Source organism: Helicoverpa zea, chromosome 22 (genome assembly GCF_022581195.2).
Source record: "Helicoverpa zea isolate HzStark_Cry1AcR chromosome 22, ilHelZeax1.1, whole genome shotgun sequence".
In the NCBI taxonomy this organism is placed as follows: domain Eukaryota; kingdom Metazoa; phylum Arthropoda; class Insecta; order Lepidoptera; family Noctuidae; genus Helicoverpa; species Helicoverpa zea.
In genome coordinates this window covers 9,132,938-9,149,668 of record NC_061473.1, presented here as the reverse complement: position 1 = coordinate 9,149,668, position 16,731 = coordinate 9,132,938, and the positions used below count along the sequence as shown (strand labels likewise).

The 16,731-nt window shown below is 35.0% G+C and overlaps 1 protein-coding gene across 3 annotated transcripts in view; it reads right to left on the bottom strand.

Annotated features, from left to right (window-relative positions):
- Window positions 1-16,731, bottom strand: part of LOC124641232 — a 217,263-nt gene that overhangs the window by 88,735 nt on the left and 111,797 nt on the right. The window contains exon 1 of one of the 3 annotated variants that reach the window (XM_047179263.1): window positions 2,998-3,132. The exons of the other annotated variants lie outside the window; for them this stretch is intronic. The gene's annotated coding sequence lies outside the window, so the exon portion shown is untranslated. Of the gene's footprint in view, window positions 1-2,997; window positions 3,133-16,731 lie in introns of those variants that run through there. 3 annotated transcript variants of the gene reach the window in all.

The following is a 16,731-nucleotide window of genomic DNA, read 5'->3' as shown; positions in this document are numbered from 1 at the left end:
TGTCTAATTATAATAACGTTTTCTTTCTTTCTTTCTTCCATCAAATGCAACTTAATTGCGAACAATTCAAAGTAAAAGTTAATGAATATTCTTAATAGTAGTAAATATTAGAGAGAGGAAACGCGAGCGATATCTAGACGGGCGCTAACAAACGCTCTTCCAGATAGTTAAGTCTTAAGTGTGGTACAAGTTTTGAAAAAGTAGCGTTTTTCATTTGCACCCCGAGATCGGCCGCCACACTCGCATCCAAAGTGAACTCAACTCTTTTACAAAAGAGTATTTTCCACACCCGAATAAGAAAACCTGAATGTGTCTGATGTGTCTATATGTTCTGTAGAGTTTTTATAACAATAGGTAGTTTCAATTAATATTCGTAGAACGGCAAATTAAATATAATTTCGAATACTTCGAATACAAGTAAATTTCTTTTTTGTATTGAATTGTCAATCCTGCCAACGAACTCAAAAAATAAACAGAAGTTAGTACGCGCTACATCTGTTATACAAGCTATAAGATTTGCAATTTTTATCAACATTCATTCAACAGTTTGCGCATGAAGAAGAAACATATTCACATTCACAAACTTTCACCTTTAAAATATAAGTGTGATTGTTTCTTGCCTATCTCAACCCGCTACCGCTTATAACCCACACCACACAACACAGCTAGGCTTGGCCTCAGTTGTTTTCTAATTATACAAGTTCCTTTACTTCGATGCACAGTTTTTAAACTACACTAGTGTTTCCCGGAAGTGCCCGGGTTGTTCGCGGAATATCTCTAGTCGACTACTTTAGTTCAAGCGTTTGCTTTTTAATTAATTTTTAGTTTTCTTGGGGGGATATTTTTAAGGAAGTTTGGATGATGTTGGACTGTTATAATGTGCAATTTTGTAGTTAGATTTTACTACATGAAAGGGTAAGATGCATGGGGTGTGATGCATAACTCATTATGTTGCGGTTTTACATCGAAACTACTGCACTGATGAAAATGAAAGGCGCACAGATAAAAAATAAATAGTCTAAAGCCTGAGAAAGTACATAGTCTACTTTTTATCTAGTTACGAGAAGTAGTTCCCTCAGAAAAGTGGAACCACGGGAAACAACTAGATTTTATTTGTCTGCACAAATGATTAATAAAATTAAAGCAAATTGTGAAAAAAGAAAGCCTTAAGTTCAACGGCAACATAAACGGCATCTTTTTAAAACAACTGTTCCTTCGAAACTTAACGTGAAAATTGATAGTAGTTTTAAGAACTCTGTTTATGTTGTCGGTACATTTAGGTCTAACCCAGGATTATCACCAGAGCTGCATATTCTACAAAGAGTCAGTAACATCAAAAATACATATAAAAATCCCGTTCACACACGACTTTGTATTCAAAATGGCGAATGTGTCCGTCCATCCGAGCCATTGCTAATGTCGTGGAAATGTTACCACTTTAGTGCAGCTCGTAAACAAATGCGAATGTGTTTTATATTTTACACTGTGTCACTGGAAATAGTATTCAATTTCCCGGATAGATTTTTGGAGCGATTTTGATTTTTGGTTATATGTGTAATCTGGAAATGTCCTCGTGTTACCGGGACTTTAGGAACTGTAGGAGAGTACTGTTACAGCCTTTTTATCGTCCCACTGCTGGGCACAGGCCTCCTCTCACACGGAGAAGAGTTGAGTAGGAGAGTAATCCTTTATAATTTAGAACTGAAAGATGTAAAACAGTTCTTTTCTATGAATTTACGAATAAATATATCTTGACAATAATGTGATAAAATTTAAGAGTTTGTTAGGTTGAACAAGATAATCTCAGGAATTCTAGACTGTTTTGAATAATTCTTTGAATTTCATATCGACCATTATTACCGATGAACGATATTTTTTATCCAAGAACGCAAAGTAGCTCCCGTGGAAAGTAAAACTTTTTTATTTAACGACGTCAAAATTCATCAAATGTGCTGTGGGTTAGCAGCGTTATAATTTTCAGACCACCTACTTGCAGCAGATCTCCGTGTGATACAAAAACCATTCTTGAAATGTCCCATAAAACTAAAGTTATACTTTTCAATAAAAATATGAAACATTCTAAGCTACAAACTTGGCAGTTGTGCTGGATTTTTGCATTTCATAATGTCAGCATTAAATGTTTCGGAAATAGCTACACTTTATTGTTAAGAGCATTCAACCAACTGGATACGGCATTGTCTTGCCTTCTGTTCTCCCAAAAGATACGAGAGCGCCAAGCCGGTAATGCTTTATGTGTGCGCCAACTTTAATTTAATTTTTGCTTAATTCAGTAAAACATTATTCTTCATACATACTGACACCCGCAACTCCTCTTAGGTCTAGTTGAAAACAAGCCCCAGGCAACAGCTGTCTGGTATAATGTTGAATTGAAAACTTTTTCCACTACTGTCTTCTATTGTGACAGTAAATACATTTTTCTTTCTTTTTTATTTATGCTCGTTTTTGCAAATTTTGACGTGTGCGTGCGTAACGATGAAATCGAAAAGGCATGAGTGCACTATTACTATTGTTGCGTTGCCTCGACAGTCGACACCCGAATTAACATGCATTTTCGTACAGAGATATGTGCGTTACTGTGCGGTTCCAGTTGATTCAATGTTCTAACATTTTATAGTGTTAATAAAAGATATCGAATGCGTGCATCGGTTTTATGATACACTTCCAAAGTTTGTGTTGCCATCGCCAAGTTCTTGAGATTTAAAGTAAATATTTATGTTTTAGGATAATTTTCTTGTTTAGTGCCTGGGGAGATTTGTCAAGGTGATAATGTCAAGGATTTCAAAGTACTTTATGCTTTGTTTAAGATCACTATGCAAATCTTACTTTGTTAAAAAATATTTGTCCCCACCTCAATAATAAGTGAAAGAAGCACGCCCAACTTTGAAAAGCGATATTCTCGCTTGCCTGGAATCGATCTCAAGAGGTCGCCATGACTGAACGAGCCCAGCATAAAATAAACTATAAATGCAAACTTACCGTCTTTTAACGACGTTGCTTCAAATTCGTCACTATTTGCAAAACTTGAAAAAACACACTACTCTTGTAAATCTTCACTTCACAAATTAATCTAATAACAAAAAGTATAACTAGACTTCCAAAATAAACTTCACACCGACTTTCAGGCGAATATAATTCGCGTGAGACAGAGCGGGCGCCTTGACCGGCGCTCGCGCATCTTGCCAACTGGTCGAGGTCGCTACCATATTAATAATATTAATCGACTCACATTTAATTTTGTGAAATTTTACACTTTACTCTCGTGTTTTTCCATTAATTTCAGGGTTATTGAAAACTGTCTAGACTAGTTTTTTTTGTATTTTTATGACCTACATAGTTTGTAAATTATATAAACTCTTGGTATATTTAGAGAGCTTATAATACCGAAATATCTTTAAGAAAAACATATTTCTTACGATATTTGACGTCTTTCAGACATACCAGACATACAAGGTCAGTTTTACATTTACCTACCTATAATAATATTTCTAAGAATTCTTGCGCCAATACCAATACAATATTCCATTTTGAATAACACACTTACATCTCCAAAAATATTATCAGAAAAAGTTTGATTACATTATCTCAACCCCTGATGCTTCATACATGAACAATTCAAATACGGACCAAATAACCTAACTATTACAAAACTTTACCGTAACGAGAGCCCCCAAAATCGATTCAACTATTCTTAACAGAACTAGGGACTTTCAAATAAGTTTTTCTGTGACCCGAGATCCCAGATTTGTGGGGTCAAAATAAATAAGATAAAAGTATTATAAAGTGGTTGTGACCCCTTGTGGATCGTAAAGTCAATAGTATCTCACGAAAGAAAGGAAAAAATATAGGTTAGGGAAGTGAAATGTCGACTTGTAAGACGAATTGCTTGTGGGATAGTCTGTATTACGTATTGTGATAGCAATGGATTGTGTCAAAAAAGTAAAATGACAGACACAAAGGGCCATTGACAAATATACTTTACCTAAATATGTAATGATGTCCATTAGTGGTGGGTACTAGAAGGAGCAACCACGGACTAGCAAGCGCAGCGTAGGACGTCCACCAACAAGGTGGACAGACGACCTTATAAAGGTCGCCGGAAAACAGACATTCAGACTCTAAATATGGAGATTAGTGTAAATTCGAACTTTAACTTTAAAACTGACATTAGATGGTTTTGAAATCAACAAAATGGTTACTAAAGAATACACGCCATAATTCACAAATTGGTCAACAGTCCAATCTCTATTCTTAGTTCCTATTGCTTTCAAAGTCAAAAGTCTAATCTCTATTCTCAATTCCTATTGCCATCAACATATGTAATGGATATCGGTAAGTTTGATATATTATGTCGCAACCCCCACCGGCGACTAATCTCCTCTTATATCGAAATATTTGTCAAAATAAACTCGAGAAGAGGAATATATCGAAAAATATATACCTTTAATAATTCATCAGGTATAAAATATACCTCTATTGATTTCCAAATGATGTATTACAGCACTAAAGAAAATATTATAGTAGTATTTTACCTTTGCGCTGGCAACATTTTTAGTAGATTTTTCGAATGGGATGTGTGCCAAGTTTTCTTTCTAATTAGCATTATATTTCAATTAATTACTAAAATGTTAAACAGAATTTTACGTTGACTTTTTGAGATCGTTTTGAAAATATAATCATATTTTTCAGTTGAAAGAAATCCACTTTAGAGTACCCGCACACTGCAAAATATTAGTCGGCTGATAGTCTGTTTGGGCTCATACATCAGTATGAAGATGAATGGTAGTACGCACATTAGTCGGTATAGGACCGACTGAAAACATTGATTGGAATCAAGATCTTTTTAAAAAAAATTGCCAACCATCGTCAACAGTCGGCCGACTGTTTAGTCTTTAGTTTGCGCGTAGGCTTATACGATTCGCAGAATATGTACCTCTTTTATTTTTTTGTTAAAAAATCGATTAGGATGTGAAAATAAAAGAAATACGACAGTAAGGAAATCTTTTATCATTCCGATTGCTACAATGTCATATTAGGACGTTTTCCTCATCCCGTTTCGCAAGAAAAAAATAATAATATGTATTTTTCTTTTGAGAAGAATATTTATTTTGTACTTGTATGGTTGTAGGGTGGGAATGTGCTGTCAATGTCAATTGTTATTTTAATCAAGTTTCATTGTATTTGTAGTAATATGGCTGCTTTAGTAGTGATTTGACATTTACGGTCTGTTGCACAGTTTAACTACAACGATAACCTAATCATTTTCAGTTGTTAAATCGCCGATAACTAATTTGCGGCAGATTGATATTTCTACTGCATTTGATTAAATTTGCTTTAAGCATTTTTTTCACATCAAATAACAAAAGGACTGTAAGCACTTTTGTTACCGATACTTGGATGCGGTTAATTTATGTCTGTTTCTAGTGTTGAAACTAGTTGATAAGGGAGTTTATAAGAGGAGTACATAAGACGGGTACATAAGAGGAGTACATAAGAGAGTTCATTAGAGAAGTAAATAAGAAGAGTACATTAGAGAAGTAAATAAGAAGAGTACATAAGAGGAGCATGTATTAGGAGTACATAGGAGGAGTTCATAAGAGTAGTACATAAGATGGGTACATAAGAGGAGTATATTAGAGGAGTTTATAAGATGAATACATAAAAGGAGTACATAAGAAGAGTATATGATAGGATGTCTTCTACTGAACAGCTAATAGGTACCTTCACACCTATAGTTCGGCCATTCAGAGAATGCGTTCCTGACACGTCGCGATTGAACTGACGACGTAACTTTGCAATGGCGTTGCAGTTACGATAAAAATATTTTTGCTGGTTGTTTACCGTTTTAACAATTGAGGAGCATTAAAACAACATTATTATATCAATAATCAATGAATGTAGTTACGTCGTCAGTTCAATCGCGACGTGTCAGGAACGCATTCTCTGAATGGCCGAACTATAATAACTATTATTTTTATTCACACAACGTAGATAATATAAGTATGTTGATGTTCATAGTTTTGGCACATACATACCCAGACTACAATGCAGCAAAGAACAATGCAACCAGGTACTTAACCCTATAAAGGACTCCCTTAAATAAAACATCAACAGTACCTTAGAAACGGCCAAAGTAACCTAGAAATACCGCAATCCTAACCCTTCAGCACCAAGTAGACAGGTCCCCCAGTCATTATTCACCAGAATTAATGAACTATGGGTCCTGTCTATTCAGGGGACCTCACATTACCCGTCGAAAGGACCTCTGTTTGCAAAAAGGGTATTTTAAATGGATGCCGTTCTTTTTTCAAGACCCCCTGTGAATAACGCAGGGTTAGTTTCGTAAACCGATTCAATGGATGTCTTGAATTTTGGATGGGGGTCTAAATTTAAGGGTTTAAGTGTGTATGTTAATATATTTTGGGACTAAAGATTGTGGTTTGTTTGGGGACATTCATTGGAGTGGTTGATAGTTTGTGAATGGTAAGAAAGAGGGTTCGATTTCCTATTGGTGAATGCTTTTGAATTTAGCCATGCGAATTCTTAAAAGGTTCTAAGGCATTGAAAGATATATTAAGAAATCCAATTTCTTTGATTTCTAAATATATCGTGATATAGTGACTACAAGTTATTTGTTCCATTTTGATAGAAAAGATGTGACTAATTTTGGAAATAAATTGTTGTTTTGCTCCTCAAAGTTCATAGAACATTGTAATATTTGAATCCATTCAGGTGTTTCAAAGAGTAACACTTATTTTTCAAACAGATACAACCGCTCGAAAATGAAAAATTCCTGATGATTTCGGGTAGGTATTCTAGGTCGTAGCACATATTCTTGGAAAAGGTTCGTAAACATATCGTCCGTATCAACGTTTTGTTAAATTTGCTCGCGGCAGGACCTAATGAGCGCATCCGGCCGTGCTCTCGCTGTGGCGGCATATTGGGCTGACATAGTGTAGTCTCAATATATGACATGTCATCGACACGAAAGAAGAAGAAGAAAGTTTTGTCTCGAGGCGAGGCGATTAGTGATTCCGATAAATATGCGTTGCAGTACGGAGTTTCTTACAACTGATACTGAACTAAGGTGAGGATCCCTTTCTGAGTTGATATTGTGTGCTACAATCTATACAGTGCTTTTGCAATGGTGAATTTTCAGCGCGTAGCAAAACCAGGCGTACAAAGTATTTATGTTTTCTAAGTTACGCTTTAGTTATGAATTCTTGTTATATGGTATGATGGTACTGACATACACATAAGTGTCTGTAACAATTAATAAAGAGAAAAAAAGGTCTGAGTGAAAAAATCTGTCGTGGGGTGTTTAATGTCATTTTCATACCGGCGGTTATTAATTTGCTTGCTATGGCATGAATATGCATTCTTAAAAACGCCAGCACAGCGTTGTCACTCCGAAATGACTCGCTAAAAAAAACTAACAGAAAATCCGCTAGTGTGAAAACGTTGTATATCTGCTAAATAAATTGCGCCTATCAATAATTCGACAAAATGTCTTAAATAACTTCTTTCTTTTGTTTGTCGCTATAAATCTTCCATAATGTATTAAATATTATTTTCAGACTTATCCAAAATTCTATTTTCCACGAAAAGTTTCATTCTATTTCGTTCTTTTCCTTATCTTGTTTGTAAAACAAAACAATAGCTAACACAATACAAGTTTGTATGTCACCCTTGATTATCGTTACCCTTTCAATCGGTTCTAACCACGGAAGAAGGAAAGATAGCGGAGATGCCATAAGGAAGGTAGGTCAGGCGCCTTCTTGTAGGTCAAGCAACGTACGAGGCGTGATCAGTAAGGCCCGGTTGTTCGTACGTTATGGTAAGTTAAAGTTACTATTTGACCGTTGTCAATTTTGACCATGGTTAATTTGACTTTTATTCTGAAATTTTAATGTTCGTTAAACTAAATGGTACTTCAACAACGCTTCTTTTGACAAATCAAAACCAAGCTATCAAAGTTGGTCTTGAATGATTGGTGATTTTATTTTCAAAATATAGAACAGGTTCCATAGAAGGCGTCTAAGGGTCCCCTGAACACCCGCATTTTGTCGCGCTACTTTCTTAGGAGATTTTGCGTATAACATCTCCGGTAGTCATTATGTACTCCATGGTCCTGACCTTAACCCGAAGATATTGTCGGATCAAGGATACCCCGACACGAAATATTTAATGTAACACTTTTGTATGTACCCGGGTAACCGGGAGCCCGGGTAGACTAGACTTTAATAAAATGGAATGTACGGAATTGGACAAATATATTGACAGAATAGACAAGGGTATGTTCTAGATAAAATTCCAGGGTGTTATTTGGACGGATGAGCCGCAAATAGTGTGTGAATGTTGTGTTTAGTTTTAAGAGTAGTCTGTTATTTGAAATGTTATTTTAGTCTTACTTCTTTAAAGTAGTTTCATCCGTAAATACATACTTAGTACATCTCCGCAATAGGACTGTAAGTCATTTGTTAAGTTTCTTATTTTGAGAATTTTTGTGTGTAAAATCTGCTATGTGTGTGGCGTGCTATTGCTGGTAGATTTGTGTGCCGTTACAGAATTAATATTCTATCTCATGAAAGCGGGTGAGCTATATTTGTGTGTGTAAATGTATACCCACATTGTTTTTGTATGACTCAGTGTCTCTCAAACATTACACAAAGACAATGTGCATGTGTATAATCATTGGCAGGAATCTTGAGCACTGAAGTACCTAATTAATTGGGTCCCTTTTGTGGTATGAAGTGAGGCGCGGAGGCGGGCTAAAGCGGTGATTGGCCTGCAGCGCATCGCGTCATAGCCGTCACTCGGGATTGGTCACTTCTGCGCAGGTGAAGGTCAGCGCTCAAGATTCCTGCCGATGATTCTACTTAAGCACACATGTAGGTACGGTTAATCTGTTTTCATGTAATAAAACCGCTATATCACAAAGGCATACAAATCTAATTCCTACGCACGCAAATACAAATTTACACACAAAAATTCTCAGAACCATTTAAATAATCTCAAAAAAAATAATAAAAGGAAAGCAAAGCAACTTTTTTCAAGCTAAATACTTATTTATTATGATTATAACTATAAGATTTCGAGGCATGTCGTCTTAACGAGCGTTCGAAGTCAAAATATGGGTCATTTAAGTGTCGAGTGCCATTGTGGGGGGACATTTAAGTCATTTATGATTACTTGGAAGTAGTTCTGAAGTATTTATTTTATTTTGGGAGATAAGTCTTTCATATTTATTATATTTGATTTCTTTTGGTTTTGTGTACCTATACCTCGTTATAACTTTACTTTAGTCTGAAAATTTTCTGATGGTCTTAACTTGCGCAGTTCAATACTGAAACGCGACACACAATGAGCAACATTCGCGTATTAATATCTGCTAGAATATAATCAAATCTCAAATCTGACTTCGTAAAATAAGTCACATATAAAAGATTCACAAACCAAAAGATTATGATACCGTTTTACCACAAAAAAGGTATCACATTCCCCATTGATAAGGAAAGCGTAAAAACACCGGTTTTATTGGTGAAAAAAGGCGCTTTATCATCGAAATTACAGTTGAATGATTGCGCTAGGGAAATTGTGTTATATCCTTTATCCTAATGTGAGAAAATATCGTGGGGTGTAATATTTTGGAATATTTATTTCGTTTCCCATTGATGATATAGTAATCTTGGCATTTTTGTTTGTATGAAAATGTCAAACTTACATCACTTTCACACCACACACCAGCTTTTACACGACAAAATCTGCCCGTGTGAAAGCGCTTTAACTAGAGTCCTTTTTGTTTCAGGGCCGATTCCGAAGCTCTAAGTGGCATTTATGATTATTTATGTACTCACCCACTAACCGAAATCAGACAATTGGTTTGTTAATCGCTTTTTTAATATCAGTTTGAGACTTTTGGGGGACTTAGAACATTGAAATCATTTCGATTCATTATTCAAAGCAATATAAAAATTTGCAATCTATTAACAAGTTATGACGTATCAATGATTTTCTGACCCCCTTTTAATACAACCAGATGCAAACACAAACCAAACAGCAATCTTTTAACTCGCACACCAAACTTAAAAATAAACGCTTATGTCCCAAAAATGTTTGAAAAATAAACTATTCAAAAGCTGAAATAGTTAAAAATAACTTCAATCGCGACAGATGGTGCTGCCAAAACATACGGAGACTAATTGACGGCTCACAGACAGACAAATAAATAAAATAATATTAGATACGTTTTTGGGTGAAGGTCTCATGTTGGGTGGGACATAACATCTGGATTTAACCATAATGAAGTTATTTAAAGATAGTTTTGGAGAATTATGGAATCATATAGTTATTTTTATCTCATAGTGGCTATTTTACTAGAAAAGTGTGGCTAAATAACAGTCTTAAGTTTAAGCAAAGCTTGGTGCCGTCGGTCCGTGGATAAGTGACCATTTTGTGTTACGAGTTCCTTAGTGTTTCCGTAGACGTTAAATTAATAGGGCTCAACTGTCATTTGCAAATCTTCGGCAGTCTTTGCGAGTCTTAAGTCAGAAGAAAGTAATTATGACAAATCCAAATTCATAACAATGGAGTTACAATAGGTATTGTCTAAAACCTAAAAAAAACATACAGAGTGTGTCGTTCATAATCACATTAAATCCTATCACATATACTTTATGATATTCTATGGCGAATTGTAAAAAAAATAACCTAATCCATTCAGTGGTTTAGCCACAGGAGTCATTTTTCGTTTTTATAATTTACAACATCATGTGTAAAGCAGAGATAAAGTTAGGAGTATCGAATGTTTTGCTCAGTTGACAGCTGTCAGTTTTCAAGGGAAAATTTCAGTTGTTTGTAATGACTGACTTTTATATGGTGTTCTAATTTTCGTACATTTTTATTCTATTTACTTTGTTTGAAAAATTCATTTTTTTATTTTTATTTATTATTTATTTATTTATTTATTTTATTTACAAATTTTTGTACACACACATAATAGAGAAAGATGACAGGAAAGAAAGAATTTAGAATTTTACGTATTTTTCTTTTTTATTTCTATTAATCGACATAATATTAACCAGTATATTAACGCATTTCATTTAATGTGATTATGAACGACACACCCGATATAACTTCAGTTTCAGTTTAATCATTTTTCAAATCAAAGTCTTTATCCTGTTACGGAAAATAAGTACCTATTCCTCTTTGAGATACATGTGGATTCTAGTCATCTAGGATAGCAGGTAGTTAATGTGAATTCTAGGATATAGTCATCTAGGATAGCAGGTAGGTAACTTTAAGCTGGGTAAGTTTTATCAATACCCATTTATTTTATGTATTTTATTTAGGATCTCCAACAAAAGATGTATACATAACATGACATGGTGTGATAAAACAATGGGAATATCATTCACTTAGAAGACCTCAGCATGTCCAATAATATTAACTAAACTAAACTAACAAATTACAAATGAAATAAATGCATAAGACACAAAATATACATTTAATAGTTTTTGCGTGAAAGAGGACCAAAAATCCACATAGGTACCATCCACAAACAAAGTTTCGCGTTTATAATTTCACCATTATTGACCACTTAACATAAAAAATAGTGATAAATAAAAAATATTTAACACCTGAAACACTAAACCGCGATAAGCTTCACAAAATGGCGCGCATTAATATTCGACAAGATGGCGTCCAACATGGCCGCGGTAATGGCGCGTAATTTGTCACTTGACGGATAAAACGACATCGGATTATAATAATAACACTATTTTATTTTGAAAAGGCCAAACAAGAAAAATGGTGTCAATAGCTTTCAGAGTGTATGTTGATATTTTGTCTATGTATTTTTAACACATATTTTTCGGACGACCTGTATGTAACTATGTATGTAATGGAATCTATGTGCCTAATTTTACCATTTTCCAGGATCGTAGCGTCAAGAAAATTGACAGTTAACTTACATATATGTAGCAATGTTGTAATTTCGTATGTAATTTGATGACAATACAATAATATGGTACTGTAACATCTGTGGAGAGTTGGAAGATAAGAATTGGAACTTTAGTTTGAAAAGTTTTGTAGCGATTTTTACGTGCGTTTATAAAGCATTTATAAACTATTTCGTAATTTATTTTGTTTTGATAGATGAATTCACATCTCTTTTCTAGTTTTTTCCATATTGATTCAGTAATATTAGAGCAGTAAATGATAAAAATTGTCTTCTTTAAAACCTTTTGAAGACATTTAAGGCATGTCAATAGCTTGTAAACTATGAGAAATCCTCAAAAACATCACAAAAAACATCTGAAATTTCCAGATTTCCGCCCACCATTCTTAATACAATCAGAGTTCTCGTATTTGGTACATGAGAAGCTATTTTTCCGCGCCGCTGATCACGTAAAATATCTATGAGTAATGGTTACTACGTGACTACGGAATACAATGCAACACTAGGTGCCTATGTGAGAGGTCAGACGTTTTCGGCTATAATGGCTACAGTCGTGTTTGGTGTTTATTGGTGAATTTTGCAAACACATTTAGTTTCAATTTCTAAGTGATTGAATAAAAAGGAATATTTTTACAGTATAAGAACAACAGTTGTCGGTGGCTACCTATTAACTAGCTTCCTCCAGATGTTTTACCCGCGTCACGAAGAAATTCTTCGCGTACCTGGATAAAAAGTAGCCTATAGCTTTCCTCGATAAATGGGCTATCTAACGATGTTATTTTTTTCAAATTGGTCCATATATCAAGCACATGGGTACTTATGCTTCTTAATCTAGGTACTCGAAGTAATAGTTACTACGTGAATGCAACGCTAGGTGCCTATGTGAGGGGTCAGACGTTTTCGGCTATAATGGCTATATTCGTGTTTGGTGTTTATTGGTGAATTTTAGAATCAATTGTAAGTATTAAAAAGGTTGTGTTAAGAAATTACGGAGTTTTTTTGAGTGTGTGATTTTAATTTTTTTAAATATATTCTGAAAATTAAATAATATGGTTAGGTCGTATTTTGATTGTTTAAGATACGGTTCCTTAGTACTGATCCGTGGTTATCTAGATTCATTTTAAAAACCGGCTAAATAACAGAATCGGAAGTTAGTATCTGAGTGTGGTCCCTAGAATATCTGATCCCAGCAACTACTAATCCGAAGGACCAATTATTTTAATATCAGTTAGCCTTAAGGCAGGCTACAGGCTAATTTATTTGGGTGCGCGTCTAGGTGACACAACGGGCGGTCTTATTGCTAGAAGCACAGAAAAATATTCTTAACTATTTAGATACTTTACCTATGTATATATTTTTTCACAAAAAACTAACCAACACTCCCACAGTTCGTTAACCCTCACAATTGTAGATAAGCTGCGAAATAATTTAAAGCCAGTTCACACTAGTTGTGTTTGGCAGTCACATCGGCGAAGTGAGCCAAATAACTTATGGTGTACGATGTTGGGGTAAAATATTTTTGTTAAACTTTTGACTGAGTTGCTTGGTGTTAAGGCAAATGGTGTATCGACCAATCAGGATGTCGAAGTTCAACAGTCAAAGTTTTTAAGGGTCAGCTTTGCAATATTTTTTTGAACATACTTTGGGGTTGATAAGCTTGTGGCTAAGAAATCAAAGCATAGCTTTATCGATGATAAGATTAAGCAATGCTTGGTGCGATCGGTCTGTGGATGGGTGACCTTACTCTTATCATGCCGCGTTCCTCCGTGTTTTGAAGGTTAAATTGATGGGTACCGGTTGTCATTTGAACATCTTTGGCAGTCGTTCGTTATAGAATTTCAGGAGCCAGAAAGTCTAACAAAAGGCCTAGGTGGTCGCTCAGGTAACTGGGTTGAGGAGGTCATATAGGCAGTCGGTCCATCTAAAACACTGGTCAGCTGCTTTCGGTTAGACCGAAAACCGACCCCAACAGGGTTGGGAAAAGGCTAAATTATTATATTTTATTTTACATAATCTCAGACTTTTGCTCCTAAGTATCTAAATAATATACGTTTTTAAAATAAAATAGCTACCACGTCCAACCTCCAAGTGAACTCATTAAACGCAAGTAGTATATTTTAAGTTCATTACTTCAAAGTGCTTTCAGGGAGCAAGACCAACAATTCACTTAGGTAGGTACAAACTTAAACGTGGTTCTACTACATACTTAGTAACACACGGAGGAAGGAAAGAACGGAGATGCCATAAGGCAGGTAGGTCATCAGGCGCCTTCTTGTAGGTCAACTGGGTATGGCAGACGTTATCAAAACTTCACCAGTAATGACGCGTTCGGGTTCCTTAAGACATTTGTCAACGATTGCTCATGATAGATTGGTTTTAAAAAAAGGGGCGGGTTCCAAAGAAGGTGTATAATGGCGGAGCTAGTAACGTTCCTCGTCCCCCGAACACCCGCATTTTGGCGCGCTACTTTCTTAGGAGATTTTGCGTTATGACATCTCTGCTAGTCATTCTGTTCTCCATGGTACTACAGAATACCTGTAGGTACACTAGAGTCCAGTAAAATTGGCACAGTAAACAAAACAAAACTGTTAATACGATTTATTTGTCAAAGAGAAAACTTTTTGTTTACCTTTTTTCAATTTGTTTAATTGTCTTCTTTTGTATTTTTAACAAAAAAAATATAAATTAACCTTATAGGGAGTGTTCTACACAATAATTTTATTGCTATACTTATATCAAAATTAAAATTGTTTTTTCAATTTATTTGCTGGGCTCTTAATCGTATTTAACAGAAATTGTATGCGAATATTTTCTAGGTGAGATTCTCTTTATTTCATTATATAAAAAACATTTTTTTTCTGCCAATACTGCCATAAAAACCACTTAAAGATAATCACGCACAAACATAAATATTCACGGGGCAAACCGAGAACCTCCTTTTTTTAAGACGGTTAAAAATGTAAAACTCACTTTAAATAACAATTCCCTTACAATACTACCTTTAAATATTGACACCCATACAAACCAACAATCAAATTAACCTCAAAATAATTAACCTTGCTTTTCAGGGTCCAAAAAAAGCCGCCCCAACAAGAGGGCAGTCGGATAAAATCTTTAATTTCACGCGCAAACAGTTGCCTACATAACCGTCGGTTACGCTAAACAATGCCCTGAAATGAATGCTGTATTTACATGATTGGGAATAGGGCTTAGTCCCTTTGTAAGCGGTAGCGGTAGAATCGCTTAAGCGTTTAGTAACGTCGTACTTTAGGCATGAAGTATGAAAAACTTCTCGTTTTTGCTAATCTACACTACTTAATAGAATAAACAAGAAACATTTCTTTTGCACCGTGAAGGCTTCGAAACGGTTTTATCCCGGTACGGGCCGTAGTTCGCACGGGACGCGAGTTAAATCGCGTGTAAAATAGTGAGGAACTTTGGAGTAAGTGTAACTTTTTGTCCTTACCAATTAAATTAATGAGAAACTAACTCTGTCGGTCAAAACAACTGAATAACGAATGTAAACGTTTGAAATAAGATAGCTTGGAGCTTGAGTAAGGATATTATGAAGATTTTTTGTCTAGGTGCAGAAAGTAGTTCTTTCAGGAGACGCGTGGAACTGCGAGAAAGAGCTAGTAAATCAAAGATTGGTTTAAATATAAATTCAATGTTTACCACAAAAATATTACAATTGTGTATAGGCGATCGAATTGAGAAACATTTTTTTTTGTGAGTTCGGTTAATATTTTATTTCCCGCTAACAGTAGGACCTCGCCTTGATCACATAGAAGCTACAAAAAGCGATGTTTATCTTTAATAATGTAACATTCCAATTAACCTCATGTTTGGATATATCTATTAAAGGAATTATATGGAAAAGTACATGATTTTGTAGTCTTTTAGATGGAAAAATACATGGTTCTCCAGTATCAGCGTACCTATGAACTATATTTATGTTAAACCTCGCAAATACTGGAATGTTATTTTTGGATTTTGTACCATTTTTGTGTCTTAAATATCTGATAGGTATCTCACACACTAATGGTTGTATCCAATATTCTCTCTGTTGAGTTCTCTGCTAGAGATAAATATTACATACAGTAATGTCCAATTCCTATCTCTAGTAAGCAAAAGGTTGTGAGTGTGTGGGTATGTTTGTTACTCTTTGTTTACCTTACGTATCAGGATAACATAGGTTATTTTTAGGAACACGGGGGCTTAAGGCGACGAATTGGTCAACAATAATTCCATAACCGGCACGCGCATCTAAGGCGCCAAAAGGGGTCGGAGCGTCTGAGCGGGGCGAGGATAACAATACGCGCGCTAGCTTATAACTAAAAGTCGTAAGCGACAAAATGGTTTTGTAATTTTATTATTTGGAAATGATAATTTGATAAAAATTCCTTCTACAATTTTAAAGAGTATGTATATACTCAACTACTAAAAAAGTTAAGAGGCTTAAATCGGTCCCGTTTGCCCATAATATGTGAATCTCTTTTTAAAAAGAGGTATGTTTGATATATTTTTCTCTGTTATAAAAGTTACATAATCATGTTTTGACGTCTAACAAAATAAGGTTTATATCATGAACTTTCAGGTAACCAAGTTGTATTTTGATCCGTTTCGTATTTACTGAGAAAAATTGAGATCCTTGGCGCCAAAAATTCCAATTCGTCCTCTTAATCTATAGGTATTATCAACATATACCGTGGCCACGGTAAGAACGTGAGTGAAACCGCTGGGCGAAGCTAGAC